Source organism: Pieris rapae, chromosome 8 (assembly GCF_905147795.1).
Source record: "Pieris rapae chromosome 8, ilPieRapa1.1, whole genome shotgun sequence".
Taxonomy (NCBI): domain Eukaryota; kingdom Metazoa; phylum Arthropoda; class Insecta; order Lepidoptera; family Pieridae; genus Pieris; species Pieris rapae.
This window is the reverse complement of record NC_059516.1, coordinates 4,133,964-4,158,394: the sequence shown is the minus strand read 5'-3', so window position 1 is coordinate 4,158,394 and position 24,431 is coordinate 4,133,964.

Genomic DNA, 24,431 nt, shown 5'->3' with positions numbered 1-24,431 from the left:
TTGCCGGGGTCAGTTTTACTGCCTGATTTATAAATAGGAGTAACTTTGGCTTTCTTTAGAGAATCCGGAAATTCACCTTTTTGCAGCAGCTTATTAAAGCAGACCGAGAGATATTCAGAGAGATCATTGATAATGCATTTTATGGTTTTAGTATTGATTCCATCTATTCCAGTACTGCAATTTGTGTCTAGTGTTTTTATTATATTTGTTATTTCAAGTGTTGTGCATGGACTGAAGTTAGATAATTCAGCATTAAGACTTTGAGGAAGTGCTAATGTAAAATTAGTGTGAAATTGTGTTGGTATTTCATTAGCTAGTTTCAGCCCTATGGTAGAAAAGTATGTATTAAAAGCTGCACAAATATCGGTTGTTTGAGTTAACTCTTTGGTGTCTATTATAAGTTTTGAAGGTGTGCAATCTTTGTTTAATTTGTTACTAGCCAATTTATTTATTAGACTCCACATTTTTTTTGGGTTATTAGCGTATTTAACAAATTCGTTGGAGAAGTAATTATCTTTAGTTTCCTTTATCTTTCTTTTGACCTCGTCTCTTGCAGTAGTATATTGTGCTTGAACAACTATATTTGTAGGATCTTTTTTCAGTTCAGCCCATAATTGGTTTCTATAATTAATTGCATTAATAGCTTCTCCATTTATCCAATCTTTCTGAGGTGGATTAAGTATCTTTTTCTTCACTTGTTTACATTTCCTTACACAGTCCTTAATGGTCTCTTCTAGTAGAGAATAATCAAGTGTTGCTATATCTAAATTGTAGGTCTTGAATAATTTGTAAAATCTTGAATAATCAATGGCTTCATATTCAGAATATATCAATTGTGGGGCTTTGGATTTTTTTAATTCAATATAAAGTTGCCTATGGTCAGACATTCCAGTCTCAATAAATGCCATATGAAAACAGTCATCTCTTAGATTTGTACATACGTGGTCGATTATTGATTTTCGTGTTTTCGAGTCACGTGTACAATATTTTTTCTGAATTTTGTTTATGATGCTATATCCAGCCTCGTCCATTACATCCATATATTGCTTAGTTTGTTTATCACTCTTTTTCACTAAATCTATATTAAAATCCCCGAAAACTACAGCCCTCTTTCTTTGTACTAGTTGCGATCGAAGATCTTCTAAAAACTTTAGGAAGTTTGTATCTCCAGGATTATATACAAGTCCAATTTCGGTGGCATATCTGTCTAATTTGACCCACAGGTAGTTGTTGCCGTCTTTATATGTTGACTCAGACAAACTATGTCTTATACTGTTATGGACATAAGTTGAGACTCCACCACCTCTAAAATCCGATCTGTAATTGAAATAATGAGTGTAGTTTGGTAGATTCATCTCTTGGGCCTGAGTTTCATTAGTGATCCATGTTTCTGTTATGAGTACGATATGAACAGTTTTAGAAATTGTTTTTAAAATGCATTTGAGTTCATCAAATTTGCCTTTCACTCGGATACTCCTAGCATTAAGGTATAAGAACGATAAGCGTGACTTGTGCGGCTGTAGCTGATTATGGTTTTCTAAGACTTCATAGGTATTCGTATCTGTGTTGAGATGTTTGATTGTGTTTGTTACTTCGAGTTTTTTGAAAACATTTTGGTAATAGTGGGTATTCCAGATCTGTATTTAATAGTGATGTCAGTATCTCCCGCAGCCTGACGTCGCACTAGTTCATCGTTTAAATTTTGCAGATATTTTTGCTGAGCTGGAGTTAAGTCTGAATAAATTTTAATGGCTTCTGGAAATTTAGACTTGTTACGTAATAAGAATTTAGCCGTACTATTTGTTTCGTAACAAACTTTGATTCTACGGTTTTTGCCTGGATTAAACTTTCCTATACGAAAGACCTTAAGGGGTTTTGGTAGATTTGGGTTTATAGTGGAAATCATTTGTATTATCCTATCTTCATCCTTAAACTTTCTTTCCTCTGCGTTAATGGTTATTTGTTCAGGTATACCTGCAATAATAACGTGTTTCTCCCTTTGATTGCGATCTCTAATCTCATTGATCAGAGTTTCATTAGAAAGATGCTTGTCGGTCAAATCGTTTGGCAACAATTCATTATTGGGCGATTTTTCTTCCACTTTCAAGAGTCTGCATTCCCAGGTATTCATACGGGCTTCAAGTGAGATTATGTCATCCCTGAATTTCCGCATCACCTCGAGAATAGCAGCGTTGAGGTCTTCCCGCCATTGCTGCCTCAGATCTGCCAGTTTACTATCCATATATTTGGTCAGTATCTCAGTGTCGACGTTTAATGAGGATGCCAAACCTGTTTTTGGTGACACCGATGAAGTAGGAGTAATCTTTTTGCTCTTGCAGGCCGAGCACTTCCACTTTTTCCTATTCATTGGAAGAATTCTTTTAAAATCCGTTTCAGAAAGATCAGCGCAGAAGAAATGCAACACAGTGAGACAAGATGTGCATTTAATCATTTCAGCATCAGAGGCATGTTTTAGGCATTTGCCACAATCCATCTTGTATTATTCAAGAAATAAAACCAATAATAATTAAATAATACCAAAAGAAATAAAAAAAAAAAAAAAAAAAATGTAATGGTTGACGAGCAGTTTTGATCTCGCGTCGTATTGATTGTGAGTACCACGACGAGAACGTTGCGCCACTACGGCGTTGATTTCACAGGCGAATAAATAGTACAGTTCCTTGAGATACTATAACACTGTTACGTGACTAATGTATGATTAATCACAAGTCACGTATACACTTCACATCAAATCCCAGAAGTTTTGGTAAATAAGAACCGTTTCTCTCAGCAAATAGCACAGTTAACAAGAACTCCACTATTACATCTGGATAAGCACTTTTGACTTCGTATTTTTAAGGAAAACTATTTATTTGGTATTTTATTGCGAGGACACAACGTTCGCACCGCGACTACCCGTAATTACCTCTTTAATTTGCAATAAAATAAAATTGCGGCTATAATTTGAGATTTAAACTATCCTATCTCTCAAGTTGGATCGAACTGCACATGGTGTGCGAATTTTATTATAATCGGTTAAGTGGTTTAGGAGTCCATTGAGGACAAACATTGTGACACGAGTAATAAATGTAATGTCTACGTTTGAATTTCGAAGAAATATTTAAGCTTATTATTGCAACTAGTTTCCGTGTCATCGCCTAGCTTGTTTAACGTTTGACTGGGCGTGCTTATTCTCAGATACTCGAAAATGACCGAATGACTCACTTTGTGCAAGGCGATCACTGCTATCCTATTTTCTTAACACCCTCATGCATATTGCAATCTGATATCATTATCAGTATCACATGAAAAAGTATGTGAAATGGCGCAATATTGAAGAAAGTCTTTAAATAAAACTCGTGTTCAAGTCTTAAAATAACGAAACAGTTAAGAAAAAATGTTTTTATGTAACAGTACTTATGGCCAGACTAGGTCAATAGTTTTGTCAAGCTGTCAGTATAAACTCATAACTATAAAAAATGTGTATACCTTACCATACGTAAGACTTTACAATTCATAAAGAGAATGCACAGTGCACCTTGTTCAAGTAATTTTTCTAAAATAACGACCTGAAGACGAATTACTTTTACAGACCGTTTGAGACAACATTGCTGTATAATTCACAAAAAATTCCAACATTTTGAAGAAGAACAAACCTGTGCGCCAAGAAAATCCCGCTATTATTTACGAGAAACAACACTAAATTGAACAGAAATTTAAAATTAAATTCCTTGCTAAGATTCTGTCAAAAGTCAAGTCGCAAGAACGAATTCCATTATAGGAGTAACAAATAAGGAAGCGAGTTAAATAAATTAAATTCATGAACAATGGGCTCAAAATGAATTGAAATGTATTTAATTGTAAAAACAGTGAATTTATGCTTGATGACTTTATTAGAAAACTGAAAGGATTATCAATTCCTAAACTTCGGTGCTCATTATTAAAATTTAATAGTTTTGTTTCTAAACATAGGATTGAAATTTCCTTTTTTTATCTCGAATATTTTGGCCAGTTACTTGTAGGTAACAGGTATAAGAAATATTTTTGTAATTTTTAAGACTTTTCCAAAATAAAAAAATTAATGGTTTAAATAAAGTTCTTAAGCGATGTAAAAGAAGTAAGAAAATTTCAATATTAATAAAAATGTTTGGGATTTGAATTTATTTATTTATACGTATATATTCTAAAATAAAGTGTATGCCTAAAAAATCGAAGAAAATATGATATCATAAATTTTAATACACTTACACAAACACCTCAATTTTTATTATAGAACAGGAGGCAAACGGGCAGGAGGCTCACCTGATGTTAAGTGATACCGCTGCCCATGGCACAGTCTCAATGCCCATAGGTTTGGACATACTTCAGTGGGCAGCTGTTTCCACAAAGTGGTGGTGCGTTGCGTTTAATTGAACATAAGCAATACAAGAAAGGAAAACGAAAACAAAATAATAATAATAATAATAACTAAAACAAAAAAAAATACAGTAATAATCAAACAAAATGAAAACTTAAACAACAAAAGAGCTTGCTGACTATTAATTAATGACTAATGTCTTATAACAACCAACTGTTGTTGAAGATTAAGTTCATTAAACTTAATAACTTTGATTCGCTATTTCGAATTATACATAATAATAATCCATCTGAGCCTACACTTGGGGATTCGATGTATCGCAATACTTTTATATTTCACAGACTGTAAATTGGAACGGACGCTATTCGGCTAGCTTTGACGAGTTTTATTGTTCCGATTCCGCTTCGAAAATGTAAATCCTTTTCCACCCTTCGGAAGATACCCGAGAGAAATGCAGGTTTTTTTCTTTAGCAATCAAGCGATTATACAATACAAGATAAGTTTTAATATAGCTTCGATTTTGTTGACTATTTTATAGATATTGGAAATACAACGGAAATAACAGATAATCTTGTTTATGACTAATGAAATTAGTCTTAAGATAAATTTATTCGATAATTGTATGTATTTATTCCTTGAAACAATCAAATACAGAATTCATAATTTTCTTAACCTACATAGATATAATAAAAATTATTAAAAGTCAATTATTTTAAAAAAGTTTATTAAAAAGTGTAGTCCCTTTAAAAATGGCAGAATTTCCTCGCTCCATTGCGATACTTATTCGTCAAGCGAAGAAACCACCAGCTTTGAGGTGAGTATCGGTGACTATCTACCAGGCGCCGACTTAAATCAAACCCAATCGAACCCAACGGTTCAAGAGTCTCTATTCCAAAGAAAACAAAATCGAAGTTGGAGGAGAGACTAATATTTTTTGCTTGGGTGACGGGGCAAACGTGTCCACAGAAGTAGCATCCTATACCAAAGCCCGTCCCATCTTCCAAGAGATCAATGACATCCTTGACATCGTCTCTAACGATGCCTGTTCCAGCTCCAAGCTGGCTTAACATAAATTTTTTTGACGTTTAGAATTTGATATGCCGACCTTGACCGCTTCCTATTAGGTATATTGTAGATGTCGTAAATAAATATAATTAATGTAAACCCAGGTTTTCTGCAGTTACTTACTATATATTCCATTATAAATTTTCTTGTACATTTAAAATTAACATAAATAAAATTATCTTCTTTGGCTTTACCTATAACAGTGAAATCTTAATATAAATCTTTCGTCATATCCGGATAAACGTTGATCTCAACAATATTGAATGAATTTTGATAGGTCTCAGAAATCCAAATAACTTTAAAAATCGAATAATATAAAATGAAGGACTCGTACGACTATATCCATGTAAACTGTTTTGTTTGTATAAAGAATTAATACTTATACATATATAAATGAATTTCTATTTTCTTATTTACCGTTTTTGTTTAGGCTCTGAGCTTGATCGATTTAAAAAAATTATTTGTATAAAAGTAATATATCCGTTAGTAAAATTAATGTCGGTTAGTGTTTCGATATACACATGACTAATGCCCACCCGTTTATTAGAATTATATTGTTTTTTGGTTTGGTATAAACGTCAGCTGTGTTACTTAGACTCAATAAAAAAGTTGATCCTATTTAATTTTTTCTGTTACAAAAATAATTTCAATCGAAAATAGGTATTATGAAAAAGTTTCCAAGCTTTAAATTGGATAACAGCACATCAGTTTCCTTAATTAAATTTAGCTCGAATTACACTGTCAAGAAATTTGATTTTCGTGAAACTTTATAATTATTTGAAGCCCAAGATGTAGATTCATAGAACAATTATTAAATTTTGGCTACATCCTTGTTATTAAAGGAATATGCAACTAAAAATGGTTTGTTATTAATTATCGGTTTATTAACATAAAAATGATGCAATCTTTTAAATAGTATTACTAAGGTATTTTGTTTTTAAACTTTCACAGAGTTTCATTGGTATTGCCAGTTTAAAATTATTAAATATTCTTGGATAAAAATTACACAATGTACAAAGGATTTCTAAGTTCATTTTAAACTTACTTTTACCTAACTGAAACAATGTTGAACGTATTTTATGTAAGAAAACAGACGAATAAGAAAATAAACAAGTCAAGAACAACTAATAATTCAATGTGAGGCACTTCGGAATAATAAAGTTGGTCTAGACAACCTTCACTGTTAATATTAACTGCGAAATGTACTTAGGTATTCGTGAATAATCTAGGAAGACCCAGATTTACGCAGACCTTGGTTGATATATGAATATTTTGGTGTACGAATATTTTTAACCACCTTATCCGTTCTCTAACTCATGTCAATAAACGATAAAGCCTGAAAAAACACCAAGCTCGCAGACCTGCATAGTAGTTTTTCGCAATTGAAAAATCACCTAAATTCCACCAGCTTTACTAGACCGTTACATTTCAAATCGTTTCCCCTCGCGTTAATCGGTGTACAAAACATGCGGGGGACGAGGCAGGTCTAGCTAAATTGGTGTTCTCTATTGAAACGGGTGCCGCGTACAAACACCGCGTTTTCCGATGTTAAAAAACTTTCCGCTTTTCATGTTAGTCTGGTACTTCAAAGATAGCTTGGCAAACGGGAAAGCAAGAATTGCCTTGATTTTTTAAGTTCTCTTCAATTCTTTGTATGCACCAGCTTATGAAATCATGACACAATTAGATACAATTTATCGTAACGACTATTTTCTAGTGACTTAAATCGGGTTGTTTTACACAATGTACGTTATTCGATACATAATTCGTTCGTATTATGTAGTCTCACTGGGTATGGGTATATAGTGTGAATAAGCCAGCTTCGACGATCAGCTTGGTTGTGAAGTATATAATCGTCAGATTCTTCTTTCCATCCTCTTGCCTCTTAATCTTTCAAGATTAAAGCAGAGGAGTATTAAATAAAGAAATAAATATATTTACCGTAGTTTGATTATTTAGTTACATAAACAAAATATTTATTGTTAATCTATAATCAAAATCAAAATGTCAAAAATGTCAAAGAAAAAGCAAATCACGCCAGTAGAGAATGTTGTAAATTACACTTCGCAAGTACAGTTATAACTTACAACTTAGCCTAATAATTCATGACTTCAAAAACCCAAGTTAATGTAAAGTTTGAACGTGTAGAACTTCATTAAAATTGTACTTTCTCGAATATTTGTCAGGGCTTCATATTTCCCCTTGTACCGTCGAATATTCCTACATTTTCACATTACTTTTTGAATTCATTTCAATGAAATGAAACAATAACTTCGGCAATAATACGTCACTTCATCATATTTATGTAATATGCATTTTTTGTATTATTTATGCTAGCCTATAACTGTTTATTAGCTTAATTAAAGCAAGATTACAATAGAATTAAAGTTAAGCAACGCTGTGTGCTTTAGATGGTCATATCGTAAAATATTTTCTTTATGTTCTATATGTTTATGCGTTACAACTAAATAATCCTACGATTCCAAAACTAAGTACTGAACTAATTTAGTATGTGATGTTTGAAGTAAAATTTGTATTGATTTTTCACTATAATTTGAATTGTTAACTAACTTCAGCTCGTGACCTCCTTGTATACGTTACACTTGGGTGGGCAGAGGCAATAGTGCCTTCAAGGGGAAGGCACGGTAAGTTTGGACATAGCGAAAGCCTTCGATCGGGTGTGGCACAGAGCACTGCTCCCGAAACTTCCAGCCTATGCGCTAACCGAGCAATTATGCAACTGGATCTCCAGCTTTCTCGCTGATCGGAGCATAAAAGTCGTCATCGACGGAGCCTGCTCCGACCTTAAGGTTTAAATTATTATTATTTAAATTTTAACCTTAATTAATAATAAAAATTATTATTGTGTCTCTATCAGGCGTGGCACAGCACTGATGTAATATTCAGCAGTCGCTGTTAAAAGACGTCTCTCACGCGGATCATCATTGAGATTGCGACGTCCACGCCTCAAATCGTTAAAGCAATTGTGAATAGAAGCAATAGTAAACAGATGGGGCTTCATTAAGAAATGCTAATCGTAGCCTATCATAGCTTTGTTGTTGAGTAAGCCCACAATCGAAAATTTTCTCGCGTTAGGTTAATTTTCACGTTATTTTTAGTAAATTGGGTTAGGTTTAAATTACTTACTAATCTAAGTAAGACTAGACCGTAATGTTTAATGATGTTTAGAAGACAATTTATTTAATAAATAAATCTCTATGCGGTCTGATCACCAACTAGCTTAAATAAGGACAACCAGTAGCATGTTGCGTCTTTCTAAAGAGAGAAATACACCATTACATGTAACGTAATAATCTGTACATAAAACATATATTTATTCAAATCTCGTGCAAATCTGATACTCAGCTTCATTATCGTAACAGTAAATTATTAAGATCGTCGTTCAATGGAATCAGCTGAGATTAAAATGACATTCAAGATATGCACTATAATTTTCCAAAGATTTCCTATATATAAAAACCTGTATTTCTTTATAAATTAGCTGTTTTAATTTGTTTGGTTTTTTGTGGAGTCGCATAAAAAATAACTTTATTTAGGATATCAATAAATTCTCGATTTTTGCATACATATGCACTTTGTTTAAGGGTGTGTAATCGACGACAGAGCATAGAGAAGAGTCCTTTTTTGACATTGTTAACTCACAAGGCAGAGACGTTGATCAGGAGGAATAATACTAATAGATAATTTGACATTTTTTTTTGCTTTTTAAGTGAGCATTCTTCCTTAATTTTATAACTGCACGCGATGCAATGGGATACAGTCTACGTGCCGAACGAATGTGGTAAAGGGACACGTTTACGGTTAACACTCCCTTATATTCACCCTATAATATATACTATGTTCACCATAATATACTGAAGATAAGAACTAAATTTCCACATACAATAGTACCTTTTGCTGTGTCATTAATGGAATATATGTAACACGTCGATAATTAGCAATATTCATATTTTCAAAATACGGTTTTAACCGGCAAGCAATTATTTAAATTCCAAATGTACTAACACTGTGTCTAAGTTTGTCAAATAATGTTAGTCAACTAACATGTCGCTAGATTATTACTTTCAGTTCAATTATAATTAATCTATAACAAAACATGCAAATGAAATAAAACACACAAGGGTTTAACCGGAATGAATTATTAAAAAAACATAACAGCCAGTACACCTTTGACGTTAATTTAAATTTAGAATCTAAAATTTTAAGCAGTTTTCTTTGTTTAATAAGGACTCCTTTGAATAGAACATTCAATTACTTCCCCTTTAGTTGTTCTCCTCCACTACTTACATTTATTTCAGAAGAAAATTAATAAAAGATCTTCTATTCAAAGGTAGTTAAAAATTGATTTCCTTCACGTGAATGCTATAAAGGTAATAAATCAGTGCCAATGAAATCGGCGGTCGTTTAAGCATTTCCATACCAATGAGGCATCCATTACTGTAATCGGGGGAGGTAGTTCACCTCGGTTTATGGCCTGTCTGACGACACCTTTACTTTGTGGTTTCAACAGTTTAATGGTTCTTGTGTCTTGGATGTTTTATGTAATGTTGATTTTAGAAAATATTTAGGCATTCGTACTGCAAACTGCCTCCCTGGATACATTCGTTTAACTTGTTACACAATTAATTTGATTGTCAGTTTATTATTACTACCTTATAAACAAAATATGACAATTTCAGCATCCGTATCGTTGTTATCGCAACTTGTAAATGCAAAAAAAAATGATATGAAAATAATCGCTGTTGTCATTTTTACAACCGAGTTAGACGATTTTTAATCAACAAAATAGATAGTTAGATGTGTTTCCCTAACCTTTTTTTTTCAAAAGACGTGAGTAAATTCACATTATTCTTCAATTTTAAAAAGTAAATATTGAATATGCCATATGCCAAACTTCTATATCAAAGAAGAAAATAAAACCTTAGAACACTATAGTTGGTGTGCCATTTCTTTCATTGTTCTTACAAATGAACACGTGAAAGCATATCGGTAAAGTGTAAGTATTTTATATCCGCAGACAGAATATCTCAGTGGGAAACTGTATCAGAATAAATATTCACTATTGTTAATCAAAATATATTTTTAAAAAGGTGTCAAAAACATAAATATAAACATATTATTTATTCTCTCGAATCTTTGACATAAGTTTTCCATATGTATTGCATTGCTATGTTGGAATTACGAATACACACAAAAAATCGATACAAGAAAAAAAAACTTATATTCAAACAACAGCAAAGATTTTTTCTCTAAGAAGCGCCTTATTTTAAATTTCTTTCGCTATTATACACTATATAGTAAATAGTTTATGTAACTATGTGACACATTACAATTTCACTTATAGTAGCCGTGGTTCTCTGTTATATCCCCAATAATGATATTAGGTAACATAGTATTTAGAATTGTACATTAAATATTGAAACAGTCGTGTAATTATAAAAAAATGCGTACGTATAAAGTACACATGTCAAAAGCGAACCGTCTTTGTAAATTAATTATTACTAAGGGAATAGATGATCATATAGCATTATATGATCACTGCGTATATTTGTATATCTCCGTATATTCGCACTGTTTATACACTGTATACGTGCTAATGATAACACAAATAAAAAAATCTGCGTATCTGCATAAGACGTTATGTGTCAGAATTGCAAACTAAAGTTCTGTAACTACTAAATGAATACATCAACCAATGCCGTAGATTTTTCCTCGATCTCCCTTTCTCAATCAGTCCGAATCACCGTCTCCGTTTTCTTCCATAAAACGCTGCACATCTTCGTGACGTTTCGTAAAAATTTATCCTCATGCGCCTAAAGAAATTTCACTTCAAAAAAAGCTACTGTTTTAATTACCCAGATTATATTATTATAAGAAACTAACAAATTAAATAAATGACATTTATTACAAATTATATAGTTTTGGCGCCTTGAAATGTTAAATTACAGTTTAATTTCCTATTGCGGAATGACATCTGTCAAGTCGCATTAATCATAAGCCGCAGAGTACTTTGCCCAACAATATTACAAGACTTAAAACGTAGTGTAATCTACACGAACGTTTGTCCAACGTGGTTCCATACGCCAATGTCGTTTCCATATGACTACAAGTGTGCGTGACAGTTATTGCTTTAATGTTCTGATTGTTTCATTTCAATTGAAATAGTGGATTATTCGCTGCTCCAACGAGCATGTTAAATTTTTACAACACAGTGTACTAACTTGTCATTTATAGTCATTTTTATGCTTAGATGAAACATTTTTGAATTGAAACTACGATATCGGCGTTGGAAAAAAATACCGTCACATTTTTCCATTACGCGCCATCTTTTCTTTTCCCTACCACGGTTGATTCGAAGAGATTCGAAGACATTAATAACAAAAATATATAATAACATATAAACAATACGTTATTATATATTTTTGTATAGATAGCTATACTACTATAACAATGATAGTACTAATTCTATTACAATTAAAGAAATTCTGCAATAATCTAAGTAGTAATAAGGTGAAAGGAAATAATTGTAATATTTGTATTCATTTCTTTGATAATAAAAGCCTTTTGTTAAACTTTATAGTTTAATTTTACTTTTAACAAATTTCTTTAAAGATGCATGTAGTAAATCATTTATCGAAAGTGAAGGTATGTATAATAAATAAGTTTCACTTCTTACGTGTGCACACGTGTTTTTTTAGTCTGCATTCTTTTTATTTTCTGTTGAAAGTAAATCAAACTATTTGGCTAAAGACTGAGCTCTTTTTCTAAAATATTTACATAGTACCTATAGAGGTAATCTTTATTCAGAAAAATCTTTACGTAATACCTTATGTACCGAAACACACACATATTGCATGAAAACCAATTTATCAGTTACTTCAAAATCACAGACAAATATAGATTTCAAACTTCGAACACGTACGTTCTCTTTACGGAAGTAAAAAAAAAAACCCTCTGAAAGTTTCAAAGACTGCGGAGGACACAACTCTAATGAAATAGTATATTTCATTACAAGTGCGGAAAGCCTGTCATTGCAACGAGTTCCGACGAATGTCTACCCGAGCCGAGGCGCAGCCGAAGGTGAGGGTTGACAGTCGGGACAAGTTGCAATGACGGTACCGCACGTGTACTGAACGACTATTTTTAATACAGTTGCGAAAAAATTAAGCAATTTAATTAAACTATTTGCTTTTTTTCTATTCTCTCTACGGAATAAATTCGTTGCACGTAGATATGTAGCGACTTATATGTTTCCGGTAAATTGTTCTCCGAAGCATTTTATGCAATTATACTGCGTTCGGGTGGTATTCATTCAAATAAAATATCGTCGAAATTACTCATTTTGTGCAACAAATAACTCAACTCGAAAGAACATTTTTGGAAAATGGCGCCAACCGCAAAGAATATGAGCAAAGCTTGTTTTTTCTTTTCTTCACCCATTCTGGGTAGGCAAAGGGAACTTGGCCCATACAGCCAATTCAGTAGACTATTTTTATTGAAAGAAAACCAAATCTAACTCATTGAGTCCAATCATTAAATCTGATATTTAAACAAATAGTAGCTTCTTTTTAAAATATTTGCATGAATCATAAAAACTTCTGTGATTTTTTTTAGTAAAAACTTCATGGTTAGTTTTTTCTTTTTAATATTTTTTTTATTGATATGAAATATAATAAACCTAACCTAACTTATTGAATCCAATTATTAGTTAACTTTTTAATAATACGTATTTGCATATATTATAAAATTCTTTTTAATATTTTTTTAATTGATATGAAATGAAAAGAAACCTAATCGAACTTATTGAATCCAATTATTATAATATTTAGAAATCATATATCATAAAAACTTCTATTAATCTTTTTAATAAAACCTTCGTGGTTGGTTTTTTCTTTTTAATACACATTGTTTTGACAGTTGGCAAAGAAAACGCACGAGTGCGGGAATGGCAAAGAAAAAGCACGAGTGTGTAATAGCCCACTTTCCGAACGCTATACCTCCCTGCAATATGTCACTTTTTGAGCAACTGTATTAAAAATGAGTTTTGTGAAACGTGGTTATAGTTTTACCAACGAATACTGACATTGTACAGCATCAATTTTTGAATAGTACCGCTTTTTATCATCAGGGAATGATTACACGTGATACTTACTATATTATGAACTCTCATAAGAGATAGTTTTTCTTTCATTGTTTTGTTATGGTGAATGTTTTTCTCTGTGCTAACTAATTACTGTGGTTAGTAGTACATGTTTGTACCGGAAAAAAAAATCTATGACATCTGGGTTTAATGCTATATTCTTAAGGTTTATTAGTTCACCTTCGCAAACTCTAATAATTGAACATTGTTAAAGCAATTTCTAAATACAGCTGAAATTGTAAACAGACTGCAGAACTAAATGGTTTTATGTTAATTAGGAAATATTGTCGACTCGATACTCTACAGGAATTAAGTGTATTGATACAACTGTATTACGTACTAACCCCGGTCTCTAAAATACTTATCGTAATTACTACGAATCGTTGATTTAAAATAAGAGATTGACTGTAGTTTCTTAAGCAGAATCTTGCAAACTGTTTGCATATTTTGTTTAATTACCATAAAAACTAAAAAAATCTTGTATCATAAAAACTACACAAATGATGTTTGTTACACATAAACATCAATTGTGGTCTGTAAAATAAAAACGACACATAGAAATACAAAGAAAATAAAATAATTTTGGTAAAAGTTCAGATTTCGGCTATCTGAAGTTTTAAATGCAATATCCGTGTTTATATTTTAGTTCATCAGGTAACGCGACTAACAAATATACAATATGAATTCTAATATGGTTTCATAGAGGAATTTTTACTATCATAGTCATATGTTTTAAAGTAAGTACTTGTGCAGTCCTTTAAGTTCGTAAATGTCTTACGGGATATCCATATCCATTTTCGACCATCTGAGATAGACATCTTATCATCCAAATACTGTTAAAAGGGTGCCAATAACCAATTGATGGATAGTAATAGCCATCTGCCGATACATGCTATCCAAGGTAGGTCGGATTGGTGTATGTGGAATAGACCATTGTATCAAAATGACAGTTCAACTGTACCAATATCCTATCTTAAGATATTAATTTACAGCAATTTTTAAAATATTTAAAAAGCTATTTAGATATGTTTTAAACATAGACATGTATATTTTAATATTATTTGTACGATTGATTTACTTTATTTGCTATTACTTTATTTTTTATTATTATGAAATATAAGTAAAGAGGGAAGAGAATGCATTCTATCCGTCGCCAAAAATGGATTGTCTTCATAGGGTTTGGTTATTGGGATGCAGATAGGAGATCGGTCGACTGACGCGATCTCCTGAGATTGAAAACAATCTGAGATTGTTGATTTATTATTGGGTTCGGGCGTTAGCCACGGCTATCAACCTCCTTCCCTCATAAAGAAGGTACTACGCAGAGAAACTGTTCCATCTTTAAAGAGTAGATACTGACAGAGAAATATATGCCTCTCTGTAAAGAAGGAAATTTTTTAACAACAATAAAAATATTTCAACTGTACTGTGTGCAACAAACTATAAATCAGGGATATTAACAATGGCGGACTTTTCCGACAAAGGGTCGGTGACGTCGACAGATGGAGTGACGTCAGGACACTCTATCAATCAGACCGAATTAGTGACAAGTGTTGCTATTGTAACCATTTTACTAGAAACCCTTTAAAAGTACTTTTATTAGAGTTTGAGTCGCGCAATTTGGCTTTATGAAGAATAGCTGGAATTGAATGGGAAAAGAGTCGAAGGCTATGATTTGACCGCCTTTTCTATGTAGGTGGTTATAGACGTATATAATGCTTGTAATAAGAAAACCCACCCAATCCAATTGGATTTTAATTACATATTATGTTTTCATTTGTGTACAGTATATACACAAAACGTTGCACATGATAAGAATAAAAACGCTTCCTGTTACTTATAATGCTATTTTAATGTCAATATTCGTAGTTATTTTAAATTTACGACATCACTTTCTATGGAAAGACTAGAATTTTTTATTGATGTTAAATGACGCGGTAATTGCTAAAGAGTATAAATTCCAGGTTATTATAGTGTCATTCGTTGGAAACCAGTATAAATGAGTCGTTTTAAGCAAAACCTAGGTTCTTTTTTATAGTCTAAACTGGTAGGTTTTGGCAAGTAACTTTTCCAAGCCATAAATTGTGTATATGAATAAAGTTTAAAGTGATTTTCTCCTAATCAAGCAAAGAATATTGAAACAATATTCTATACGATCTACAATAATTGAATTGAATATAATATCCTAAAAAATTGTAACGTGTCGACAGTAAATCGTGTTTGGAATAACAATGGACGATCAAATACATATTGTGTTTTTGAATAACGACATTAAAGCTTCGATTTGTTGTTTAAAATATAAAGCAATATTTTTCATTTTTTAATGAATCATAATGACATATTTTTTAACTAAAACGTTAATATAAGATTTGAAGAAAAATTAATTTTCAGAACGAAAAAAGATTTTTTAACATTTAATTATACACAGAAATTACATGAAGGGAAAGAAAACATCTATCGATAGGTTATAATTTGCTACTGAAATGCTTCTACCATCTCCGTGGAACGTAATATACAAATATCTGTGACAACACTGCATGCAGGATATTTGATGCCTTACTAACATTTAATAAACAATATCAGACAATACTGATAAAACAAATATTTATTTTTTATGTATTTACTTACAGCCATACTAAAAGATATAAATATAAAATACTAATAGACTAGGCCAAGAATTGCTGTGGATAAAGTTTTTGTTATATTACATAGTAGTAAACTATTCAAAGGAAACGGTAGGAGAACTTATGAGAATGGTAGATAGCTTATGTGAAACGTTGGTACGTGACGTAACACAGAGCCATCTATGAGAATTGTATCAAATTATAAACAAATATTTGCAATAAAATATTATTGCGGGTATAAATTGAGATGCTTATATCTCAATTTATACTATCTATCTATCCTAAAGTAAATTCTATATTTTAAGTAAGATCAAACTGCATACGGTGTGCAAATTTCATTGATATTCTGTTTGTTAGTTTAGGAGTCCATAGCGGACAAACAACACGTAATTTATATATAGTATATAAGTAGTATAGTATATAGTATATAATTTATATATTAATTATAAAGGAACATAAAATACAATTAAGTTATTGAGAGAAAATGCTAGCCTCTAATCCCCTCCAAGTATACCCTCAAATCAGTGTATACTACCCCCATACGCTTACCAAATATATTATCTATGGCATTGATATGAAGCGTCGTACAGTACAATCATATCATAGACTTGTAACCGAATCTAAACCCCTTAAAGGTTCAATTATACACGTTCTATAAAATAAGAACAAAAATACCAAGCTTGGACATCTGTAAAACATGACAAAATCCTGGCTGGTTGTGTGATTAAAAAAAAAAGTCGCCCACTGGCTTCCTCTGCGTTTGACAAGCGAATAAACGAATATCACGGCCTACAACCCGTGGGATTAGTGTGCACCTGTCGACTATTGGATAGCTGGTTTTGAATTTAACAGCTTTTAGACTGATAAAAGCGATTACACTGTTAATGCGCCTCTATAGGCGTTTGTAGTACGTCGTAGAGTTTGACATTGTATTATACAGTAAATTAATGAATAAAATTTGGTTTCACTTAGTATACATGTTTTGTTTTGACTATTTATTTCTAAAATCTTTTAGTTTTTGATCTGATAACGACTTATAATTCGATGGAGCTGGCTGCACGAACGCAGGAAAAAATATAACGCATGCGGCGTTACCTCGCTCTGAGGCGTTCCATTTAAGGCTTCAAGTGCAAGCGAGAGCTCGGAACGAGCGACAAAGAGGCACAATCATCCTCCGCGTTCGGCAGCGTTCGTTGGTTAAAAATTGACATAATTGTATTTATTAAATACAAATAAATGTAACTTGATTAATTTAATTGTGATTTCCATTTACATCCTTCTCTATATACATACTAAATATCTTTTAAACAAATAAATAAAGCTTTTCTTTTCAAAAATGCAAACATTCCATTAGTATTTTCTTATGACGTTCTCACGTTCAACTATCGTCAATAAGCCGACTTTACAGACAGCCGATTTTTTATAATTTATATTATTAATATGTATTAATAATATAAATACTTAATCATATCATATCAGTCTTCGTAGGCTACTTAACCTGACTTTGACGGCCAGAAATAAAAGAAGACGTATTAATCGTTAAATTTACAATTTTTAAGTATTTATTATCAAGCGTTATGTGTACAGTATCATATATGGTTCTATCCATAATGAATTTCGGAATGTAGCAAAATATAGTAGATATTTATCCAAGTGAGCGACGCAATGATATTGTGGCAATATTATAGCGCCTAACTGACGGTCGGAAATTAGCTTGTCGCTTGGTAACACAAACACTATGCTATATATCAGAATATATTGCTGAGAATATCTCCCACGTTTATTACTAAATAGATAATACTAACCGCTACGTACGTTATAGATAAAAATGTGTGTGCATACAAAGTACACTTGTCAGAAGTGTATCTCCTTTGTGAATTAATGATAGTAATCGTTAATTTACAAAGAAATAGCGCGTAAAATAAAGCCGCGTCGATGAAGATAATTTTATTACCATAGGCGTACCAATACAATAAGGAACATAAAAATTGTTAAGTTATAAGACAAAGACTTAACTGATCAGATTTTATTCAATATTATTAAAAATATTCTAAAGAGAAATATAATAATTCACTCCGTAAAAACAATAGTGATATCAGTAGACGTATTATGATAGCATATCGCTGCTACTTCTACTAAAACTTCTCAGAATATGAAGCTTGTCTCATACAAAATTCTGCTGCGATTCTGGGCCCTTAGTAAAAAGGTAAGCTTTCTATCCTTATCTTCGAGTGGAAGATTCTTCGAAGAATCTATGAAGAACAGGCTCAAGTGGTTGGGATATGTGCAACGAAAGACCTTACTGAACTACTACTAAACTCACAACCTGGTGGCAAGAAAAAACCTGGTTGACCGAGGCTGAGTGTTGGATGTAGTTGTCAAAGACCTGGAAACAATAGGGGTTCGAAATTGGAGGCAAGACGCACTAAATAGCTTGCAATGATGATACTTGAAGAGGAGGCTAAGGCCTGCAGGGGGTTGCACAGCCTTCGATAATGATGATGTTAACATTTAGAACATATACTGTTGATATGTCCGAAAGAATAAAAATCTTATTTTAAATACATTTCATCCAACCCTTACTTAATCGTCATTCCGTATTATATGCGAAAATATTGTAACCGCTTTGATAAATATATGATTTTGTTTATGTGACGTATAAGTGGATTTTTATGATAATTCAGAGCTCTGTAAGATAATTTCTCATTCATGCCCCAAATTGAGATTTAGCTTAGGCTCGTAAATCAAAGAATTATTTTCTTTTCGTTGTCATCTCGTACTGTCTTTATTTTATTTGATGAGATGGAAATGGAAAAGAAAATGGTGCTTCGGTCCCCAGTGTTCGTTTATGTATGAGTAATTCTGGACTCAGTTTAGTAAATATTTTATAATCAGAGATCAATTGTTAGTCAACCTGTCAATATTAATATGATTCTTAGAAAAAATTGTGTATTAAGAAAATATTATTAAATGGCTTTACTGTCCGAATGAATGATTTTACTTGAAGTAAAAAGTATGTAGTATATGTTTTTATTTAACTCTTTAATGGCGCAATTTTATTTAGAGACAATTAATCGTAATACATTTTCGGGAAGATATCGGAAGTAATATTTTATAATGATTATGATACAAACATCATATCCAAACATTAAAAAGTATTTTTCTAGGTCTACTTTGTATCTAACCCTCAATAAAAAATAACTTTTAATACTTTTTATTTACTTTCAGACCACAAATGAAGAGGTTAGATAATGGTAACAAACTCTTCGCTATTTAATTTTGAATGTATAAAAGTGTGTTAATACAATGATTGAGCTGGATATCGGTAAAGTGATTTTGGTAAAGTGAATTAGCAATTAATTAATTACCAAAATAATAAGCTACAGAACCACAAGTAACTTTTACACGCATGAATTGTTTGTAAGACATATCTAAAACAAGAAGAAAATGAAGCTGCATCGGCTGTCATTTAAAAATGAGCTGGTTTTCTATGAAATTCCTTTGATAGACAGTTCCATACAATAAACCCGACCAAGTTCTATGGAAATGCTTCACAGGCGCACACGTTAGCAGAATAATTTTTTGATGGTCCTAAGGATTTAATTTAGCCTCATCACAAATACACGATGTATAATAAATAATTATGTACATATAAATAAGTATTCATTATATATATGCTTGATTTTCTGATATTAATATGTATTTAATCGTTTAAAAACGAGCTTTTAACTAACATAAAATTCAGCAATTCCAATGTGCTTTCCAGTATAATGTAAATTATAATAACTAGTATATATTATTAAAAGGTGTCCTAGATTTATATCAACATATATAATTTAGATAACATTTTATATAAAAGTAATCTAAAATAAATACTACAAACACGAAAATGTTAACACAGCATTAGTGAACATGAAAGAAAAAATCAATTACAACAACGATTTAAAGCGTGGCCTTGATGCGCTTGGAAGCAATAGACCACGAAAACATATCAAATTGAAAAAGTGAGTATTACTAGTAGTTACACGTTCTATGTATGAAGACACAAAACCCGATGTTGGTACGCGTACACATGCACATGTAAGGCTTTTTTTAATTATTAATTATTAGTTAAATTAATAAGTTTTTTAGTATAAATATAAACTTGGCACGTAATTATGACAGACTAGTAATTTCAAATTAAGAAAGTTTACAATTTATTTTTACTAGAATTGTAGTCGATTGTTGCTACGAAATATATTTTTATGAAAATAAAATTAACTTACGTTTCATTTTTGACCTTTACTGAACGAAAAGAAAACGTCGCATTAATTAATGATTACCTTCAAACTGACAAATTTCGAGAACCGTATCATACCTTCAGTCGAATTCTCTTATCTAACCTGCATACGAACAACAAGATAAAGGGCTATGAAAATTTATATTAATTGCCAAAGTCATCAATACAAGATGGCTTCTACTGAGTCATATTGTTGTTACATTGAATTAAAGCTAACCCGTTGCTCTCCGACTCACAATACTTGTACTAACAATTGACTTGATTGCACAATGACCGCTGTCTCTCGTAATTTCAATTCGATACCGATGCGGGCTGTTCTGCATATACGATGATTGAGAGAATTTGATTTAAAACCAACAGACAAGCTACGTTTGATATCTACTACAGTTCGAATATATTTATTCCTTCTTAGATCGTCAATACAAAATAGTAACGTAGGCTACGGACAATATTTGGGTCGTAACGCGTAGACGTGCTTAACCAATCACAATCAAACGAAACATGCCATCGTACGCTTAGCTGCTATTAGCTTTCTTTTTAAATGTTTACAACGTAAACAGCACATATTAAGAAAATTTTATAGCTTATATTATTATAAGTATTTAAGTTATATTTATATGTGCTTAAAAACTTAAATAGATAATCATTATTATTATCCTATTCCGACAATTTAAAGTACATACTGATAACTTCGTCGGTTGGTTACAAACAACGTTATTAAGTGGGCAAAGCTATTGTAAATGTTTTGCCCATTGGGTCCGCGGAAGGACTTAATGTGGATTATTAAGCGCAAGCTGTGTCAAGCTGTACAGGGTCTGCACATATTTCCCATGGTGCAAAGTACTTATGTTTGTCTGGTACAAATCTGTTGGCTGACTTATTTTATATTTTAAATAAATTAAAAATCACTATTCTCTGTGTTCAATTATTGCGTTCGAAGATACTGTTCGGACACTGTAAGAGAAGATCAATCCACAAGTCCACCTTCACATATTTGCGATGCAATGAATCCACAGGCATCGCAAATACTGTCATAGTGGCAAGAAAAGTCATCCCGAAGACGTTCTGGAGCGCTTCATACATATGTACATATATATTTTATTCTAGGAGCCTTTGTTAATTGATAGAAAAATTGTTCTTAGTTAAAGGTTTGTAAGTTAGTCTATAATTATTGTTTGGCATGTATGCTGTAATTAAAAAATATATATTTCCTGTCACGTGGCGCGTGGCGATTTGGTGCCTTGGCAGACCATTTAATGGTACTAGAGAAGCAGAAGCATTGAACCTCTCATATAATGTTCAGGTTCCACACACCTGGGGGCATGAGATTTATAATTCTGCGAGTGTGAGGTGACTGTTAAGTTTTTTATTTATTTTTGTTTTGTTTAAAAGATTTTATATATTTCAAGACAAGTATAGAGTTAGGAACTTTTATTTGAGTATTACATACACAAAAAAACTATATTTATTATCTGTAACAGTAAATTTTGACTAAAAGTCGTAACATAAACAAGGAAATTAAAAATAAATTAATAGGTACCGGATTGAATTTTATTCTACAAAAAACTAACCCTATCCACGAGAAGGCGTCTCGTGTATCACGAAAAATAAATAATAAAAGCTTTATCTAACCAAATAAGTAACAGGCAGAATTAGGTAACACAGTGGATACCAAACATATACGTATACACTATATTCTAATAAAAATAGCACAAATATTTAGGCTCCTTCGCAACAAATAAATGTTATTAGCGAACGGCGTATCCACGAACTTAAAAGAATCACCATTATTGCTTGAATAAAAACATTTTTTTTAAATATAAACATACTTTTTTACAGAGTGATACAAGTAATGTTATTAGAAGAGTGTTATCTTATAGTTGTATAGTTTATTTCGTTATCCTAGAGCTAAATTTACTATGAATAACGAATATAAAAAAATTATAGCTATGTTAAAATTAAAAATTCAATTTAAGGTAGGTAGTAAATAAAACACTTTTAAAACGAATTGAAGCTATGTATTATAAATTTATAATTATTTTACATAATTTTTAAAATTTTCCGACGTTTACATAATTTTTAAATAATTATAAAATTATAATACATAGATCAATCCGTTGAAAGAGTTTTCTTTAAATGTGTAAAAGTTGTGTTAATCAAAGACATAAACACATACATAGGTAGTAAATAGTTTCTGTAAGTGTAAGGGAATGTTATATAATCCTTTTAAATTTATTATGAAACTTTTACAAACAGCTGGTTTATATAATCGAAATGAAAAAGTTTTCTAAATAATTTTTAATTCAACCTTCGTGCAGTAACTATGCGTTATTCATACAATTTATATGAACCACCTAAATTCATAACATACGTAAACATTTGTAAACTTTAATTGCCATCGAACTAGGGCCATAATTAATGGCCATAGATAGTAGAGGTCGTAGCGCGAAATTTGAAATATGGAACCGCACGGAGGGAATTCGACACGTGATTTATTTTTTTGTTGCCAGTGACAATATTGAAATTTAACGCAGACTATTGTAATTGTTTGGTCTGTACACACAAATGTTAATCGAAATAGGATGAAAATTTAATTCTAATGTGAATTGGCAAATAGTTTTCGATATTAAATTTGTATAATTCACTATACAGTTAGAAATTTGGAAATTGAAATAGTAATCGTTGACGTGTATAATGGGATTGGTTTCAAATATATAAATTTACATAATGATCATTATAAGAGTCGTTTGTGTTAGGTCTCCCTTATATTAAATAAGGACTCAAGACCTAAGACTCTTGGAAAATGCTAGACGGCGTCCTTCATACTTTTTGAACTTTTAAGATTATTTTTAAACTATGAAAGTTTTTAGATGTTGGGTTTAGTAATCAAATAATGTAAAATAACACTTAAAATACATTTATCTTAAAATAATCTGTGGAAAAATTATCACCCGTTTTCAATGCTTACTTTTGCATGCTAACCTGGAGCTCCTGTATTTGATATCGAGCAAAAAATTGAATGATTCAGGTTGTTGGGCATAGAATCCTAACTATGCCTTGCCGTAGGGACGTCAGTAGAATATATTTTTTTGGGTAATTCCGCAAAACTATCATACTAAAATTAGAATTTGTGGTTTACGCGTCGGGTTAAGTACTGGTTTGATTCCAATCCTGTGCACCAATGTACTTTCTATTCGCGCATTTAATACAACTGCTATAATGAAGGAAATCATTGTGGGTTGAGTCGACGGCGTGTTACTTTGATGCGGTCGCTAAGAATTATGTCGGCGCAATTGTGAAACACTGATGACTTATGTCATCATCGATTTATAGAAATTAAAAATGTTTTTCAGGAGCATACCTATGTAAATGATTAGAGAGCGATTTATCTATTTTCGAGCAAAGTTCAGAGTAGAGTTCACAGTCTTTTTAAATTATTTGGGCTTTATTAACGGCAAGGGTGTTTCATAAGGCACTAAGGACATTCATAACATTTACAAATCAATATTTGGAACAAAAATCTTAATTTATTTCTTAAAATAGACTTATTCAACCTCTTTTCATCTCTGCTCTCAGTCAAACATCTTTCAAGAACCTGATATATTTTATATTTCAAATAAGTGTTGTCATGATAGAAGGGGTATCATTCTGACAGGTAAAACTATTCCCTAAGCAAGGATAACCCAGAACGTCTGATTTAATGGTATAGGTAGGCAATTGATCAACTGCGTCACGGAGGCCTGTGTGGTTGGAATTTGAGATTGACTCTTGTGTTTTTAATTACATTCAATAAAATTCTTATAGTCAACATTGACATATAAAATTAAATTATGCAAATAAAAATCCTTTATTTACGCTTCAATTTATAACTGAAGGTAGTAACTGAATTAAATTAGAGTAATACCGTTAATAGTGTTATTAATTGTTATTGGAATGAAACCATTT